This window comes from Talpa occidentalis, unplaced genomic scaffold (genome assembly GCF_014898055.3).
Source record: "Talpa occidentalis isolate TD23 unplaced genomic scaffold, MPIMG_talOcc4v2.1 talOcc4.14, whole genome shotgun sequence".
In the NCBI taxonomy this organism is placed as follows: Eukaryota; Metazoa; Chordata; class Mammalia; order Eulipotyphla; family Talpidae; genus Talpa; species Talpa occidentalis.
The window spans coordinates 25463932-25483212 of record NW_023601433.1 but is presented as its reverse complement, the minus strand read 5'-3'; the positions used below and the strand labels follow the sequence as shown (position 1 = coordinate 25483212).

Sequence of the window (19281 nt, the reverse complement as noted above, 5' to 3'; positions counted from 1 at the left end):
GAAACACTTTGTTGCTTTAGTTCACTATGCCTAGCCACAGAAGCAAAGAATTTGACATATTTAACATCAGATAGGGTTTGAGAGATTTCTGTTCTACCCTCATTTGTCAAAGTGAAAAATGAAGGCCTTCAGTGTTCACATAAGGTCACATAAATGGAAGCATTAATTTCACAATCCTGATCTTATACGTAGTTTATTCTCCAACAGTCTGAAATTAACTTGAAAAATAACCCACAAATTTGAATTAAAGACTCTTGTGCAATGATTTCTCAACAACACAAGTGATCTCTCATTGCCACACTGGGTTTCTGCAAAAACAGAAACCAACTACTGGCTAGAACCCTTTCAGATTATATCCATGACCTATGTTTTTATACTAACTCACTTTAAAAAGCATCTATTTCCATTTTAGTGGAATTATTTATTCTCATCTTATACAGAAAGATAAGTATCAAGGTTTATTTTCCATAGCTTATCATAAATAATGTTTATCTTGCTAGAAAAATAAGACACATACCTTTGAAGTAGGGGAACGGAGAACAAGAAATCACTTTAAAGACTGTGGTGTGGTGGAAGAACCTCAATGAAATCAACACTGTACTTTGAGTTCATCTTCAAAAAACCTCTCGCAGAGCCTTCCTAGGCAGTGATCCACCCAATACATTGAGAAAAAGTTCCCTGCCATTTATTGGGTTGAATCACATGGAATGATTTTCATCTCGACTTCAGATTTAGCAATATGATATGCCATAACCTAAATGAGAGTCACATCTCAAGTAACAAAGAAGGTCACAAGGCTATGGAGTTCTTATTGAGATAATGCCAGTATAAACCTTTTAAACCGTCAAAACGAATGGTGATCATTCTATCTAGCCCTTTCTCTCTCCCTCCCACCCTCCTCCGCGCCCCCACACTCTATACTTTCCCTAACCCAGTGTTCCATGACTGCAATCCTTGTTGAACACAAATCCTTCACTCCGGTGCAGAGGACATTAAAGAAGAAAAAATATGAAAATATATTACCATACTTAAAAAATATATAAGACTTCAGAACATATTAGAGAATAAGATTTCAAATCCTTAAGTCTCTAAAAATCCGTAACTAGGAAGCGATTAAGAAAGCGACTTGAAATATAAGTGTATCAGGAGCGAAAACAGGAAATGTGGTGAGGATAAATTCACCCGGGGAACTGCTCCACAGCCCTGGACGAAATCAGGACGCTCTTCCTACACCGCGAGCTCCATGTCTCCGCCACACACTCAAGTCTAACTATTGTCAGTATCACTCCCCTCGCGCCAAGACAGAAAAAACAAGACTTCTTTATCTTCTGTGCTGCTGCAGAATGGAACCATTATTTGTAAAGGTGGCTCACAGCTTCAGCAAAACTATCTTAGAGCACAGGGAGTTCCTCAAGCAGCTCGAAGACCAAAGAGATCTCTCAGAGCTGACTCATGAAACACGACAGCAGCAGCGGGGCGGGCGTTGCAGCGCGGCCAGGACGGTGCCCTCCAGCGTCACGAGACTTCCCTGCACGCCACGTCACGTCGTTAGAGAAAGTCCAGCCTGAATCCCGAAGTGATAAAGTCCCGACTCCAGCTCTCAGGGCACGAGCGGCCTGAGATGAGCATCAGGACCCAGCGCGGGCCCGGCGCCCAGGCCTCGCGCGGCGGGCGGCAGCCGCGGGGCGCTCTCGCCACAACAGGGGGAGCAAGACCCGCCACTCGGGCCGGCGCGGGCCGGCGGGGGCTGCGGGCGCGGGGCGGGTGGGCAGGGCAGGGCGGGCAGCGAGGCCGCGGGAGCCGGGGCTGCCGGGCCGCGAGGCGGAGGGGCCCGCGGCGCACAAGCGGGGACCCGCGCGGCCACTCGGGGCGCGCCGTTGACGGTTCCCGGCCGGCCCGGGCGACGCTGCCAGGGCGGCCCCGTCCGCCGCCCCCGTCACGACCGCGGGGCCGCCTCACCTGGACTTGCCGACGCCGCTCTCGCCGATGATGAGGACCTTCAGGGCGGGCAGCAGGTCCTCGTCCATCCTGACGCTGCTCCGCTCCAGCCCAGCTGGCCGCCTGGTCCGCTCTCACCCCTTCACCCCGAGAACTGCCCGCGCATGCGCACCGCTCCGCGTGCCACCACCTTTTCACACCGGGTATGTCGGTCCCTGGAGTGGGCGATGCCCCAGTTCCGCCTGGAGGTTGCTCTGCGTCTGCGCCAGCCCAGAGTTCCAGAAGGCTTACCGGAGCGGTTAGTCCTCTCGCGCGCAAGCGCAGACCTAGAGGGCGGAAGTGTGTGACCTCACACGCCTGCACACTTCCTCCTTCCCGCCCTGGCCTCCTTTGGCCTTGGTTGTGCAGTTGGCGAAGGGAAGGGGCTGAGTCCGGGGAGTGTAATGCTTTTTTGGTTTAGTTGCTGCTCATAACAGCTGTACGGCGTTGGGAAGCACTGTGTGGAAAGGCAAATTACGGTAAAAGTAGGTCCCAACTCTACCACATGGCCAGCTAATTTATCTAGCCTTCTGAACCCGTTAGCTCAGCTCAGAAAGGGAGGCCATCATGTCTTAGAATAACACCAGCTTCTTGGATTGCTATGAAGAGTAAGTGAGAACATTTATGAACACACTTTGTAAATGCAAATAAACCATTTAAGTGTGACCAGGTATGAATTTCCTGATTGACCCTCCTTTAATGAAGAATTCCCTTCCTACATCTGTGCCTCTTGAAAGGGAATTGTAGACTCTACAGATCCGGTGCATAAAAACTTACGGTGGTGCAATTTCAAACTAGCTATTTCTGTTCTTAGAAACTACACAACTACAGGAATCGTTTATATGTGCTTTCTTTCCTTCACTAATTTGTAAATCTTATTGAAAGTCCCAAATCTCATATGGAAATGAAAGCTAATGAAATGCTTGGTACTTTGCAGACACTGAACTTTTCTTTCATGTTCTTACACTTGCAGATACAATAGATTTGATTACAGAAGGAGTAGGGGGAAAATTAAAGAATTTTTTTTTTTTTTTTAATCTGGGAAAGCACGTTTGCCACATATCCAATTGGTTCCTTCACTTCCTTCAGGTCTTTACTCAAATAATCCCTTCCTAAGGAGGCCTTCCTTTGTCCTGTGCACAGCCTTCCAGTTTTCCCTATACCTCTTCACATTATTTTTCTGCATAGCATTTGCCATCCTTACATATACATGATAAATAAATTGTACTTTATATTTATATATATATATATTTTACCAGTTTATTTGTTCACTGATTAATCTGCCCCAAAGCGAACAGAAAGAGCCCTGGTGTCTACTTCCTGGCATATAATGTAAATTTGTACTAAATGTTTGATGAGTGAACTGAGTGAACATTCTAGGCTCGTTCCCAACTTTGAAAAGTGATATCAACCAGACAACCTCTCATAAAATCATCTTTGAAATCTCAATTGGTCTATTCCAGTCTGCTCCTGGCTGTGGCATCAAGAATGTATTTCTGAGATTCTCAGTATAGTCAAGCTCTCCTGCCGTGGGGCAGGGATTCTAAAAGTGTAGTCCCCCAATCCTAGGAGACCATTTCTGGGGATCTGCAAGATCCAACTCTTAATAAATATTTAAGATGTTATTTAGTTTTTTTTCACTCTTATTTTTTTGTGATACCACAAAACTAAACGGGAGTTTTCCAAAGGCTACATAAACCATGATAGCAAAACAGAATGCTGGCAAAACCAGGTAGGGTAATTCAGCTTTTTTCTATTAAGCCAGAAATTAAAGAGATTTGGAAAAAAAACATACTTTAAAAAAATAATGTTACTCATCACTATTTTTTGTGTTAAAATAGTTAATTTCATAAACATTAACTAGTAATAACACTTGTTAATTTAAGTGAATGAACACATGTCTACAATTTCTCTGATTTTTTTATTTCTAGTAGAATAAATATTGATAGCTATAGCCATGTAATCAGCTTTGAGTGTTCAATGATTCGAAAAAGTAGACAATACATTATAGAACCAAAAAGTGTGAGAACTGACACACTGTACTATTCACATCAAAATATAAATGAAAAAAATGGAAGCTTCTCAATAATAGTCCTGGATGTTGATACTCCACCTGATGTTTGTTGACCTACTTCAGCAACATCATTTCCTCCTATCTCTTCACCACTTTTGGGTTTTTTGTGAAATCTTCTTGCTCATCTTTTAAATATTGTTGTACTTTGGGAGGGGCGGAGCAACATGGCGGCGAGGAGACACTGCGAGTAAGATCTCCCATTAAAAAAAGTGAATAGGGAGGAAAAGCGGCAGGTCCCAGTGAGAACCGGGACACGGAAGATAAACGGGTGACGCCAGCAAACTGCCCGAAGAAGAAAGTGGCCATAAAAGAGGACTAGAAGGGAGGGAAGCGCAGAACCCTGCTCCCCTCCCCCGCCCACAGAGGCGGCACTCTCCGCCCAGCAGAGAGGAGGAAAACAACAAACTAAAACTGCCAACAAGAACAAAGGACGCAGCAAGCGGGACTGGGAGTGGAAAGGAACTATTGCAGCCACCACACCCTGTGAACGGGAGCTGTGGAGAACCCCCGCAGGATCCGCCGCGGAGGTGAGCTCCGGGCGCCATTGAAGAGAGCCCCGCCCAGGAGGAGCCCAGCCCCAGCACACAGCCCCGGCCGCCCGGTAAGCCTGCTCGGAAAGCAGCGCGCCGGAAAAACAGACGCGGAGCGGGATTGCGCGGGGAAAGCGGCGTGGATTGCGCGGATCGGATCGCAGCTGCCCAGGTCCCCGCACCTGCGACCTAGGCTTGCGGGGAGACGCGCGGAGGCCCTCCCGGAGTGAGCAGGAACCAGGCGCCCAGGCACGGGAGCGGGATTCAAAAGGCGCCATTCCCGCGCCACTGATCTGGGCTACAGCCCGCGTCCTGGAACTGAGGGCTTTGGAACTGAGACCCGGGGCACGAAATTAGGGGCGTGGGTTCCCCACGACGGTGGGGCACAAGGCAGACACAGCACCCCAAAGCCGTTGAGGTGTACCCTACCATCCCTGCTCTGCTCCCTGTCCCACGGGGTGGAAAATCAGCTCCCCAAGGGCTCTAGGAGAGATCTCTGGCGCCACCTAGCGACTTGACCCCAGCACAGGCTCCTGAAGGAGCTAGTGGCCAGCTGGGGAGTTAGCCCACACCTGGCTCCTTCCGAACAAGTAGTCTGAGCCCACAGGGAGAGCGAGCACCCACAGCCGGGGCAGACCAAGCGCGCAGAAGAGTGTGCCTGAGACCGGACGCGCAGGGAGTGTGTCCCACATCACCATTATAGAATAGGGACATTTCTTCAGTAAAGACTACCTGCAGAAGGCTTCCTCAGGAGCCAGAGGTGAGCGGGGGAAGTTCGCCCACGCCAGACCCCCTCTGGCCTGCAGTCCAAGCCCAGAGGGGGAGCAGGAACCCAACGCCGGGGCAGACCAGGCGCACAGGGGAGTGTGTCCCCACATCGGCATTTTAGAACAGGGACCTTTCTCCAGTAAAGACTGCTTGAAACTGACAGATGACTCCTGGAGGAACCAGAGGGGAGCAGAGAAGCCCACCCAAGATGCCGGCCAGTCCCAACTACACAGTGTCCCAACGCATACGGCAAATTAGAAAACAGACAGTAGGGAGGAGAAGAACCACACGCAACCTAGCAACTCTCCAGAGAAAAAGCATACCACAAAAAGAAAACCAGCCCCCAGATGGCAACGACAGTAACTTGGAAGAACTTCTGAGCCTTCCAGAAAGAGAATTTAAAATTGCCGTGATTAAAAAACTGACAGAAGTCATAAAGGAAAACAATGATAAGGGAAAAATAATCAACGATCAGAAGAATGCAATTGAGTCCCTAAAGAGGGAAGTAAAAAAAATGCAGGAGATCAAAGAATTAATGGAAGAACTAAAGAATTCTGGGAAAAGCAATGAAAGCAGAATTGATGAAATGGAAGAACGAATAAGTACTCTTGAAGACACAGAAATAAAAAGAACCAAAACAGAAAAGGAAAGAGAAGTACGAAGGAAAAAGAATGAAGAAAGACTTCGGGAACTATCTGACTCCATGAGGAAAGGAAATATAAGAGTTATAGGAATACCAGAAGGAGAGGAGAGAGAAGTAGGAACAGAGAAAATATTCAAAGAGATAATTGAAGAGAACTTCCCAAATGTGAAGGAGGAGCTGAAAATTGATATACAAGAAGCAAGAAGAACACCAAACTTCCACGACGAAAGGAAAAATACAGCAAGACACATAATAGTAAAGCTCCCAAGAATCCAGGACAAGGAAAAAATAATGAAGCTGGCAAGAGGGAAGAAACAGATAACATTCAAAGGAAAGCCAATCAGGCTGACATCAGACTTCTCCGAAGAAACACTACGGGCAAGGAGAGAGTGGAGGGACATAGTCAACAGACTCCAAGAAAACAGATGCCAACCAAGAATACTCTATCCCGCAAAGCTCTCCTTCCTCTTTGAAGAAAGAATATGGACTTTCCCAGACAAACAGAAACTCCGGAATTTCATTGCAACTAAACCCCCACTCCAAAAAATACTACAAGGAGTCCTAAAGCCAGAACCTCAGAGGGACGAATAACAATGAAAGAAGGCCAAAAAAAAAAAAAGTTATTAAAAGAATAAATAAATAAAATCAAAGGAAAGACAAACACAATGGCAAATACAGATGTTAACATATCAATATTAACTCTAAATGTAAATGGACTAAACTCTTCAATAAAAAGACACAGAGTTGCAGCCTGGATTAAGAAACAAAACCCAACCTTTTGCTGTCTCCAGGAAACACATTTAGCTACAAAAGATAAAAATAGGCTCAAAGTTAAAGGATGGAAAACAATCCTACAAGCAAATGGACCAAAAAAGAAAGCAGGAACAGCTATACTTATATCAGATAAAACAGATTTCAAACTCAAAAAGATAAAAAGAGACCCCAATGGTCACTACATAATGATCAAGGGGACAATACTTCAAGAAGAAATAACACTCATTAACATATACTCACCAAACGAAGGAGCACCAAAATATATCAGACAACTGTTGTCCTCTCTGAAAACAGACATCAGAGAAAACACATACGTAGTGGGAGACATCAACACACCACTATCAACAATGGATAGATCAACAAGACAAAAAATAAGTAAAGAAACCAAAGCTCTAAATAAGGACCTAGAGCAATTGGGCTTAACAGACATCTATAGAACACTAAACCCCAAAAAAACGGAGTACACATTTTTCTCAAGCGCACACGGATCATTCTCCAGGATCGATCACATACTGGGGCACAAGACAAACATCAACAGATACACCAAGATTGAAATCATATCAACCATCTTTTCTGACCATGAAGGCATCAAACTAGAAATAAACCATAAAAAGAAGGCAAGGAACTTTCCTACCTCATGGAGATTAAAAACCACACTACTGGAAGACCACTGGACTAATGAGGAGATGAAAGAAGAAATTAAAAAATTTTTTGAATTGAACGACAAGGAGGACACCAATATCCTAAATGTATGGGATGCAGCAAAAGCAGTAATAAGAGGAAAATATATAGCAATAGAAGCTCACATCAAGAAACAAGAAAGAACTCAAAGAAACAACCTAATCTCGAAGCTCAAAGATCTAGAAAAAGAACAACAAAAAAACCCCAAAACCAGTAGAAGAAAAGAAATAATAAAAACCAAAGCAGAAATAAATGAAATTGAAACTAAAAAAAAAAATCCAAAAGATCAATGAAACCAAGAGCTGGTTCTTTGAAAAAATCAATAAAATAGACAAACCCCTAGCCAGGCTCACAAAGGAAAAAAGGGAGAAAGCACAAATAAACAGGATCATCAATGAAAGAGGAGAAATCACAACGGACACAGCAGAAATCAAAAGAATAATCAGTAACTACTATGAACAGTTATATGGAAACAAGTTTAACAATCTAGAGGAGATGGACAAATTCCTACAACTCTACAATCACCCAAAGCTAGATAAAGAAGAAATAGAACACCTAAACAGACCAATTACAATTAGCGAAATTGAAATGGTAATCAAAAACCTCCCCAAAAACAAAAGCCCAGGACCTGATGGATTTACAAATGAATTCTACCAAACATTCAGAGACGAATTAGTGCCTATCCTTCACAAACTCTTCCAAAAAATTGAGAAGGAAGGGACAATACCAAACACGTTCTATGAAGCCAACATTACACTAATACCAAAACCGAACAAGGACAACACAAAAAAGGAAAACTACAGGCCAATCTCCCTAATGAACACTGATGCAAAAATCCTCAATAAAATTTTAGCCATCAGAATCCAACAATGTATCCATAAGATAATTCACCACGACCAAGTAGGATTCATTCCAGGGACACAAGGATGGTTTAACATCCGAAAATCAATCAACGTTATCCAACACATCAACAAAAAGAAATATAAAAACCATATGATAATATCAATAGATGCTGAGAAAGCTTTCGACAAAGTGCAACACCCATTCATGATAAAAGCCCTTGAAATTCTTGGGATACAAGGAACATACCTTAACATCATAAAGGCCATCTATGACAAGCCAACAGCCAGTATCATTCTCAATGGTGAAAAGCTGAAAGCAATTCCATTAAGATCTGGAACAAGACAAGGATGTCCACTCTCACCACTGCTTTTCAATATAATACTGGAAGTCCTAGCCAGGGCAATAAGACAAGAGAAAGACATCCAAGGAATCCAAATAGGAAAAGAAGAAGTCAAACTATCACTATTTGCAGACGATATGATATTATACATAGAGAACCCCAAAAACTCCACAGAAAAGCTAATTCAACTCATCAATCAGTTCAGTAAAGTGGCAATATACAAAATCAACACGCAAATGTCAGAAGCCTTCCTATACACAAACAATAAATCTGAAGAAGAAGAAATCAAAAAAACCATCCCTTTCGTTATTGAAACAAAAAAAATCAAATACTTGGGAATAAATCTAACAAAAGAGGTAAAGGACCTATACAAAGAAAACTATAAAACACTGTTAAAAGAAATAGAAGAAGACACAAAGAAATGGAGAGATATCCCCTGCTCATGGATTGGAAGAATAAACATTATTAAAATGGCCATCCTTCCAAAAGCAATATACAGATTCAATGCTATTCCAATCAAAATTTCAATGTCATTCTTCAAAGAAATAGAACAATTATTGATGAAATTCATATGGAATCACAAAAAACCCCGAATAGCCAAAGCTCTCCTGAAAAAAAAAGAAGGGAATGGAGGCATCACACTCCCAGGCTTCAAACTATACTACAAAGCCATAATCATCAAAACTGCATGGTATTGGAACAAGAACAGACATACAGACCAATGGAATCGAATAGAAAATCCAGAAATAAACCCACAGATTTATGGTCAACTAATCTTTGACAAAGGAGCAAAGACTATGCATTGGAGCAAAGAAAGTTTGTTCAATAAATGGTGCTGGGAAAACTGGGTCGCTACATGCAAAAGAATGAAGCTTGACCACTACCTCACACCATACACAAAAATCAACTCAAAATGGATTAAAGAATTAGACATAAGACCTGAAACCGTAAAATATATAGAAGGAAATATAGGCGAAACACTACGTGATTTGCACATCAAAGACATCTTTACAGATGCATCACCCAAAGCAGTGATAGTGAAGGCGAAGATAAACAGCTGGGACTACATCAAATTAAAGAGCTTCTGCACAGCAAAAGAGACAATAACAAAAACAAAGAGAAACCCCACCAGCTGGGAGAACATTTTTGCACCCAACACTAATGATAAAGGACTGATCACAAAAATCTGCAAAGAGCTGATGAGACTCAACAACAACAAAGAAAATAATCCAGTCAAAAAATGGGCAGAAGAGCTAAAAAGAAACTTCTCTGAAGAGGAAATGCAAATGGCCAACAGGCATATGAAAAAATGTTCAACATCACTTGTCATCAGGGAAATGCAAATCAAAACTACCATGAGATACCATCTTACACCAGTGAGAATGGCACATATTAAAAAAACTAGCAACAACAAATGTTGGCGAGGGTGTGGAGAAAAAGGAACTCTTCTGCATTGTTGGTGGGAGTGCAAACTGGTCCAACCACTGTGGAAAGCTGTGTGGAGATTTCTGGACCTACTAAACATAGAGCTTCCATATGATTCAGCAATTCCACTCCTAGGTATTTACCCAAAGGACACAGAAACATCAATTCCAAAGAACACCTGCACCCCTATGTTTATAGCAGCACTGTTTACAATAGCTAAGCTTTGGAAACAACCCAAATGCCCAAAAATAGATGACTGGATCAAGAAGATGTGGTACATATATACCATGGAATATTACTCAGCATTCAAAAAAGATAAACACATGCAATTTGCAGCAACATGGATGGCGCTGGAAGGGATCATGCTCAGCGAAATAAGCCAAAAAGAAAAAGAAAAATACCGGATGGTCTCACTCATAGCAGGAATCTAGAAAACTTAAATAAGGGACCAGGAAAATGAATAACTATAAGAAAGTGAAAATCAAAATCAACAAAAAACTATGAACCAGAGACACTTTTAGGGGGCAGGGGCGGGAGGGGAGGGATTGGGGTCAGAATGGGGGCGCTGCAATTGTATGGGGAATATAACAATAAAATTTATTATCTAATAAAAAAAATAATAAATAAATAAATATTGTTGTACTTTGGGTAGGTCAGCAGACACAATTGCCAAGCCCTTTCCACAGGGGTGTGCCCAGATGGAGCACATCAGTGACTGTGACCTTATTATGTTCTCCTCTGTACTTGCTATTTCTCCCTATTTCCTTCAAGAGAATGACAGTGCCACCCATTGAACTTTCTCTCATTCCCCATGTTGAGTACTCAAAACTGTATGTCCCTTAAGCAGCCGGGATTTTTTTTTTTAAGATTTATTTATGTATTCATACAAGAAATAGGGTATTTCTTGTATTTCTTGTATGAATGGGATATTTCTTGTATGAATATGTGCCAGAGGTGAGAGCATTCACCAGAGACAAAGTGGGGAGCAGAACAGGCAGATGGACTGAAAAACATTGCTGAGAGGAGCAGCAGTTGAGATAGGAGAGGTCTGCCGCGCATGTGGGTCACCTCCCTGGCTGGGTATCGAATTCGTGCTGCAATGGCTGTGGATAGCTTCATAGCTTGCATCTTAACCCCTTGAACAACCAGGGATGCCCAGTATCCCTGAAATTTATCCATGTTTTTTTGGTCTCTATTAATCACAACTGTGATTAGATCATCATCTTTTGGCTGAATGAGCTACCATACAGATTGCCCAGTATGGCGATCCCGCCTCCATTCTCCTCACCCCTCAGACTGTTCTCTACACTACAGCCAAAGTGCTCTTCCTAAAATGCAAACCCACCTGAGTCATCCACTTTCCATAGGCTGCTCGCTGTCCTTAGAAGTGTTTGTTTAGTAGCCTAAGCCCTAATTATTCCTCCTACCTAATCCCTCGGTAGCCAGTGCTTTCTACTTGGTGTTTTGGCAAATTAATTTCTTTTTATATTTTCAAGAACCATGTTCTCCTTGTCAGCAGGACCTTGCACAGGCCATTCCTTCTGCCTGGAGCCCTCTTCAGTCTCCCATCCCCCATCAACCTCAGCACATACTCATACACACTTTTCTCTGGGCAACTTCTACTCATCCTCTGTGTTCCAGCTTTTGAGTCCCTTTCTCCTTGGTCAGCGTTAAATGTTCCTATTACATGTTCTTATAACGTTCAATGCATCTGTTATGGTAGACTCTATAGTAGTAGTATTCTGTGTTCCCCAGAATGAGACATTGGAAAGAAAAACGTCAAATCCAGGCCATTGACTTTCCTGATTTTGTTTTTGTTACTTTCTCCAGGTGTCAGTGGTGAAGAGAAGAACATGAATGCTGCTTTCACTCACATGCTATGACAGGCACAAACAGGAGCATTGTGACTCATGGCTTGTGCAGGATTGCTTATGGCCAAGTGTAACAGGTCTGTGTGCTGGATTTCAGGTCCTACTAGTGAAAAGAGTCATATGGCATGCTTCTCTCACCCCACCCCCACCTGTGTTGGCCTGCACTGAGCAGAAGTTCCAAAACAACACTCCACCTTCCAGCTATCTCTTTGCCTTTGTCAATGAGCACAGGCCCTTCAGTTTACATGCAAGGAGAAGTGCCTTTCACTGTTTAGCTGTTTTGATGAAGCATTGGGAACTTGGGAGAGAGAAGGTCCTTAGAGGAGAACGCTTGTGTGCCCTTTGGCACCGTGGGTGGGATTTCAGTCCTAAGATGAGAAGGGTCACAAGCTGGAGCAGACAGTTTAAACTTTTTAGCTTAACACAAGCAACATTATCTCCAGGGCCCATGGGACAGTGTAGCCCAGACTTGGAATAGGACCTGTTACTGTTATTCTCCTTTTGACCCCAGACCTATTATAACTCACACACCATCACTTCCTACCAAGCAATTCATTTTACAGCAAAAGAAATGTGGCAGTGGGCTCACGTTTGCCCTTGGACCTCACTGGTTTCATCACCTTACCTATTGGGCAAGGCAGTCAAAAGAATATACCTCCAAACTGACCCTGAAGCTGGAACTAGGCTCCATAAGGCTGCTTAGCCACCTCCCCTGGCATGTGAGTTCCCAGAAGCTGCTCCAAGGCTTCTGCCTTGAGAGTGTTAGCATGGAACCAAGGGGCACCTAGGGACCCCATACTATCAAGTTCTGCCTGCTCTGAAATGCATCAGACCATCTACACACAAAAAAGATAAAAGAAAAGAAACATACTCTTGGTGTGAAAGATCTTTAATAGAATTAGTGTGCATAGAGATGAGAGGAATGGGTATTCCCATTAATAGTTTCCCAGTAAAATGAAAACTCTTAGTTTTCCCGATGTAAGAATGCATTTCTTTCACCTTCACTCCTGAGGGATATTTCTACCAGCTCCACAGTTTTGAATTGATAGCTCTTTACTTTTAGCACTTGAAGATTTTCTTACTTCTTTCTGGCCTCCATGTTTTCTGATAAGAAAATCATAGTCATGAGAATCATTGTTTCTCTAAGAACAATGAACATTTTCCTCTGGTTGCTTTCAAGATTGTTCTTTGTCTTCATGAGAATTATTGTTTCTCTAAGAACAATGAACATTTTCCTCTGGTTGCTTTCAAGATTGTTCTTTGTCTTTAGTTTTTTATGTGTATAAATACATATATATATATATATATATATATATATATATATATATATTCGTCATACTGTGGGAATGGATATTCTTGGGATTATCCCATTCAGGATTTGCTCATTTTCTTAAATTTGTAGATATATATCTTATGCCAAATTTCTTAATATTTAACCATTTTTTAGGAATGATTTTTCAGCATCACTCTCCTCTCCTTTTAGGATTTTTATGAAATGAATGTTAGGCTTTTTCCCTAATATCCCAAAGTTTCCTGAGATTTATGTTCTTTTTCTCTCCCTATCTTTTCTCTCTGTTGTTTGAACTGGATAATTTCTAGTGATCTGTCATCACATTTTCTGGATCGTTCCACTGATATCCCTGTGTTTGCTATTAAGTTCATCCAGTGAGTTTATTAGTGAGGTTATTTTTAATTTCAGTTACACGGTTTTTCAGTTTTTTTTTAAATTTTTATCTGCTTTTAATATTACTTTCTCTAAGATATTTTTTTCATTTGTTTCTTGAGCCTTTGTAATTGCTTCCTGGAGCATTTTAAAATAGCTATTTTAAGTCTTTGCAAATAATTTCAAATTCTGTGTCACTGCGGCATAGAAATTTACATGTAGTCTTTCTAGGTTGCAACTTTCCTGATTCCTCAGAAGCTGAGTAATTTGGATTATATTCTGGACATCTTCAATGATGTCATTGAGTCTTGCTTTAAACTGGCAAGAAATATTGACACATAGTTTTAGCATGAAGCATACCTGACTAGATTCAAAAAAAAGAGTTCCAACCCTCCTTCAGCCAGCAGTAGCCCCAATATTTGGTTTTCAGAGCCTTAGCAGGGCTATTGGACCTCTCTCCAGTGTCTGTGATGCCCAGTGCCTCTTCTCATATGCTGAATAGGATCAGATTGAATCACATGAGCTGGGGGGCCAACCCAGGAGCTCATAAACAACTGTAAGAGTCATTTTCCCAAGAACTTCCCTCTTAGTGATCTGCCCAATATTCACTTAGTCACTGTAGATCCTCTTCTCATTCCTCAGCGAGAGAACAAAGACCGTAGTTAACTCTGGTTTTGGAAAGTTTCACAATAAGCCCAAGTCCAATGTCAAATGGTGGAGAACTGAGAGAAAGAAAAGCATTTTGGCCTCCACATCTTGAAACCAGAATTCCACTAAACAGAAAGGAAAGATCTCCGAAAGCATTTTGCATCCTCTGTACCAACTACTTTTGCTGACACTGAATTCTTGGAGGCTGAGGCACAGTACAAGAAAGAAAAAGGGAAATGGTGCCAGATTTCCACATTCCCTGAGTATAGAAGTTGTTTTTCCATCCCCAAGCTACCACCACAGGACTTCCCAGGAGCTCACTCTTCTACTTGAAAAAGATTTGTTGGCCAGTAGATTTTGAGATTTGTAATGCATGACCCACTAGTTTCTCACTAGATCTATTGAATAATAAAGAATAATCTACTCTGTCGTAGCTCAAATTTAAGAAGAATGTCTTTCTTTAGTGAATTTAAAACATAATCATTTATTGTATGAAATGCCACAGTCCTTTGTACATATGGAGGATATTGCCAGGGCTTGTTTCACATCTTTTTTTTTTAAAGATTTATTTATTTATTTATACAAGAGCTGGAGTACAGGTCAGAAGCACAGGAGTTTGAGAGAATTCACCAGAGCCAGAGCAGGGAGCAGAACAGGCAGACAGACTGAAGACACTGCTGAAGGGAGCAGCGGGTGAGACAGGAGAGGTCTGCTGTGCCATGTGGGGTTCTCCCTGGGCAGTGGGGAATCGAACCGGGCTACAGATGCTGCATACAGCTTTGCAGCTCGGTGCTCAATCACTGTGCCACCAAGGGAGGCCCTGGGTCCTATTTTCTTCCTCTTTGACTATATTTTGCAATACCCAGTCTCAATCACATAGTACTTCTGTATTACTCTGTTTCAAATCACCTCCATTTAACACTAAATACTCAACAAATTGGCAGAACAACAAAAACGTAAAATCACATTAGCGAAAGTTTCCTGCATATGTTTCCATGTACTGAATTGCCTCTGTTACCTTTTGACATTCTCATCTGGGCCACGTCTCCTGACATACACATTCACTGGAAGCTCAGCACCAGCCTTCTCGCTGGCTTCACCCACAGGATCTGGTGAAGACTGTGAATCAGTTTTTCTTTCCTTTGCTACCTTCCTCTTCCAGCCAGGAACCGTACTTTAGAAAAGGAAACAATGGAAGTGGATATTTGTCAAGAAATCTACTCATAAAGACTAATAAATCAACTTTTGTAAAATTCTAATATTTATCCATCTTCATTCATTGATTACATCTTAAAACCATGATGAGGTAACAATGATAAGCAAGGAAACACATCCATGTTTCAAAATTACATATGCAATCACGATGTCCAAGAGAGTTTAGAGCACCATCTGTGAGATAAGAGGAATCAAAAACCCAGTCAATCACCAGGCAAGGAGCTGGAAGGAAAACCATTCCTCATAAAGATTACAATTTGAGCACAAATATTAGGCAAATCACACCTATATGTTTCAGTAACTTGAAACGGAAGATACAAATTACTTACAGTCGAGTGGAAACAGCTTGAGTGTTAATCATAAAAGTCTAAGTTCTCTGTCTTAAAATATTGATTCTGAGACACAGAAATACTACTTAGATGTGTACTTTGATACTGGCTTTGCTTTTTTAAAAAGGTAATAATGTGCAACCATTTGAAGAATAGAATGAGGCACAAATGTATATAGTGAAAGAAATCCAAGAAATATACCAGGGGTGAGAGAGATTTACTTTTCAAATACCCATATCTTGGAATGATATCAGGGTCATGACCAAATAAGTTTTACCTCATCAGGTCCCCCTACCAACAATCCAATTTGGCATCACCAATAGACTTAAATAAAATAAAATTAAAAAAAGGACATTTTGAGATCCGTGGATTCCAGTGTCATACACCAAGGGATCAGAGGTGCCCCAGATGCAGGTGCAGTGAGAACATTTCTGGAATTAAGGAAAAATATCTGCAGAGTAAATAAAAATTTTTGGATCATTAGCATATACAAGGAAGTAAAAGTCATGAGACAGAAATCAAGGACTGAATCCCGGGATTCTTATTTTTGTACAAATGGAGGGTGTGGTTGGAGAGGTACAGGAAACAGACAAGTGAAAAAACAAGAAAAACATGGGAGATGCTCTGTAAGTAAGTTTTCCCTCTGATGATACCAGTTGTAAGAGTCAAATGAGAAAATTATGTCACAGGAGAGATTATTCTGGATGCAAATGTAGTTCATGAGTCTAATAACAAATGTGTGGATACTGTAAAGTGTAAAATCAGTGGTAACCTTAAGATTCATTTTGGAAGCTATGTGACTGGGAAGTTATGGGTGCAAGTTCAAGAGTGAAAATAAGAACTGTAGGATGGACAGTTCTGTAGGCCTAGGCTAAGTGGCATGACCATGCAGTATCCCATCTTCTCCTCCTTTTACTATATTTTGTAATATCCAATCACAATTATTTAGTTTTTATTACTCTGTTTCAAATCACCTCCATGTGACACTCAATAGTCAACAAATTGGCAGATCAAAAAATACATACAATCATATCAACAGAAAGTTTCCCGAACATGTTTCTGTTTATTGAATGGATTCCATTGACTGAATTTGGAATAGAAAGGTGTGAATAGAAATTAGTGTATTTCTTGCCCCCTACAGCTCCTCCACAAAATCATCAAGGAATGGAATTGCAACTCTGCAACAGAATATATCCAGGCAATATGACTGGAGAATCAAGGCTAATGGAAGGGGAGAAGTGAGAGAACGAGAACACAAAAAGGAAAGGCCCCAAGGTCTACGAAAAGCTCTGCGGGTGCTTTGCTGCTTGGTATTATGTGGCAAAACACATCTGATGAGGAGTGACTCTATCCCGGGAATCATACACAGGCATATAATTTGTGTGGCATCAATAAAGGGACAAACAAAAGCACTGGTCCTTTCAACAGTGCTTGTCTGCTAAGGCCAGAATTCTCTTACCTCGCCTAGTAACACTATATTATACTGTTTCATTTCCGAAAAAAACACTGCCATTATTACTTAACCTGAAGGGAAGAATGTGGCAGCCTTTGCCGCTGAACGCCAGTGAACTTACTGGAAAGAGGGAGGCTTTCACTCAGACACATCCGAGTGAGTAAGAACCCCTTCCCCTGTGTGCTGGACTGGACAGTCAATGACGGGTAAGATCGGGGGCAGACTAAAGAAGGCACTGGCCAGCCTCATGTCTGTGACTCCTGACGAACTAAGACAGGCACAGTCCCCGAGGGGCTTCATCATGAAAATCTTTGGCGTTCAATTCAGGCAAATGTCTAAATGGCTGTAAGCCCAATCTAGGCAATAAGTCCGCAGTAAAAATCCCCTCCTTTGCTTGAAAACAAGGCTACCAAGAGCATTGCCTACAAACAAGCCTGATGGAATTACCTACAAAGCAGTTTAACCATTAACCAGTTAGTCATTGTTTCTGAATAAGTAGTAACTTAGCAACTTGTCTATAATTATACTATTTTCTTACCTACCTGACTTTTTCTATATATGTAAAAATCAGTTTCAGGAAATGTATTGTAACCACATATGTTTAGCAACTTGTAAACTATTAGCTAGAAAATTGCGTTCTATGCCTAGGTAACAAAAAACATTGTTATGCTGGGAAAATAGATTTTGTGTGACCTAATGCTTTTTGAAAATGTATAAATATGCATAATGATTTAAACAAATTACATTCAGATCTTCACTCTTAAAGTGAGTCTGTCTGTCATTTATGCGCCGAATCCTTGACCATCCTGCACGAGTTTCACATCTCTGGGATGGCATTGCCAGTCTGATGAAGACTGTGAATCACTTTTTCTTTCCTTTACTACCTCCTTCAAGCCAGGAACAATACTTTTGGGAATCTCAACTGGGTCATGACTCCTGCTATCCACATTCACTGGAAGGGCAGGACCACTCTTCTTGTTTATTTGGCCAACCAATTTTGATGAAGGTGATAAATCATTGTTTGGCTTTTTTGCTCACTTCTTCAGGAAACCAGGACCCCTACTTCTGACAATCTCATCTTGGTCCCATCTTTTGACGTCTGCAGTCACTGGAAATGCAGCACCCGTCTTCTTGTTGGCTTCACCCACAGGATCTGATGAAGACTGTGAATCAGTTTTTCTTTCCCTTACTATCTCCTTCAAGCCAGGAAAAATACTTTTGGGAATCTCAACTGGATCATGACTCCTGCTATCCACATTCACTGGAAGGGCAGGACCACTCTTCTTGTTTATTTGGACAACCGATTTTGATGAAGGTCACAAATCATTGTTTGGCTTTTTGGCTCACTTCTTCAGGAAACCAGGACCCCTCCTTCTGACAATCTCATCTTGGTCGCATCTTTTGACTTCTGCATTCACTGGAAAAGCAGCACCCGCCTGCTTGTTGGCTTCACCCACAGGATCTGATGAAGACTGTGAATCCGTTTTATTTCCCTTACTACCTCCTTCAAGCCAGAAACAACTTTTGGAAATCTCAACTGGGTCATGACTCCTGCTGTCCACATTCACTGGAAGAGCAGGACCACTCTTCTTGTTTATTTGGCCAACCGATTTTGATGAAGGTGATAAAACATTGTTTGGCTTTTTTAATCACTTATTCAGGAAACCAGGACCACTCCTTCTGACAATCTCATCTTGGTCGCATCTTTTGACATCGGCATTCCCTGGAAACGCAGCAACCGCCTTCCTGTTGGCTGCACCCACAGGATCTGATGAAGACTGTGAATCAGTTTTTCTTTCCCTTACTACCTCCATCAAGCCAGGAACAATACTTTTGGGAATATAAACTGGGTCTTGACTCCTGCTGTCCACATTCACTGGAAAGGCAGGACCACACTTCTTGTATATTTGGCCAACAGATTTTGATGAAGGTGATAAATCATTGTTTGGCTTTTTTGCTCACTTCTTCAGGAAACCAGGACCCCTCCTTCTGACAATCTCATCTGGGTCGCATCTTTGGACGTCTGCATTCACTGGAAATGCAGCAC

At 41.9% G+C, this 19281-nt stretch overlaps 1 long non-coding RNA gene across 1 annotated transcript; it reads left to right on the top strand.

The window, feature by feature from the left end:
- Window positions 1–1960: 1960 nt before the first annotated feature.
- Window positions 1961–14662, top strand: LOC119244466 (uncharacterized). Its single transcript, XR_005125051.2, has 3 exons — window positions 1961–2141; window positions 11886–12003; window positions 14232–14662. It is a non-coding gene; the product is annotated as an uncharacterized LOC119244466 (long non-coding RNA).
- Window positions 14663–19281: the final 4619 nt, after the last annotated feature.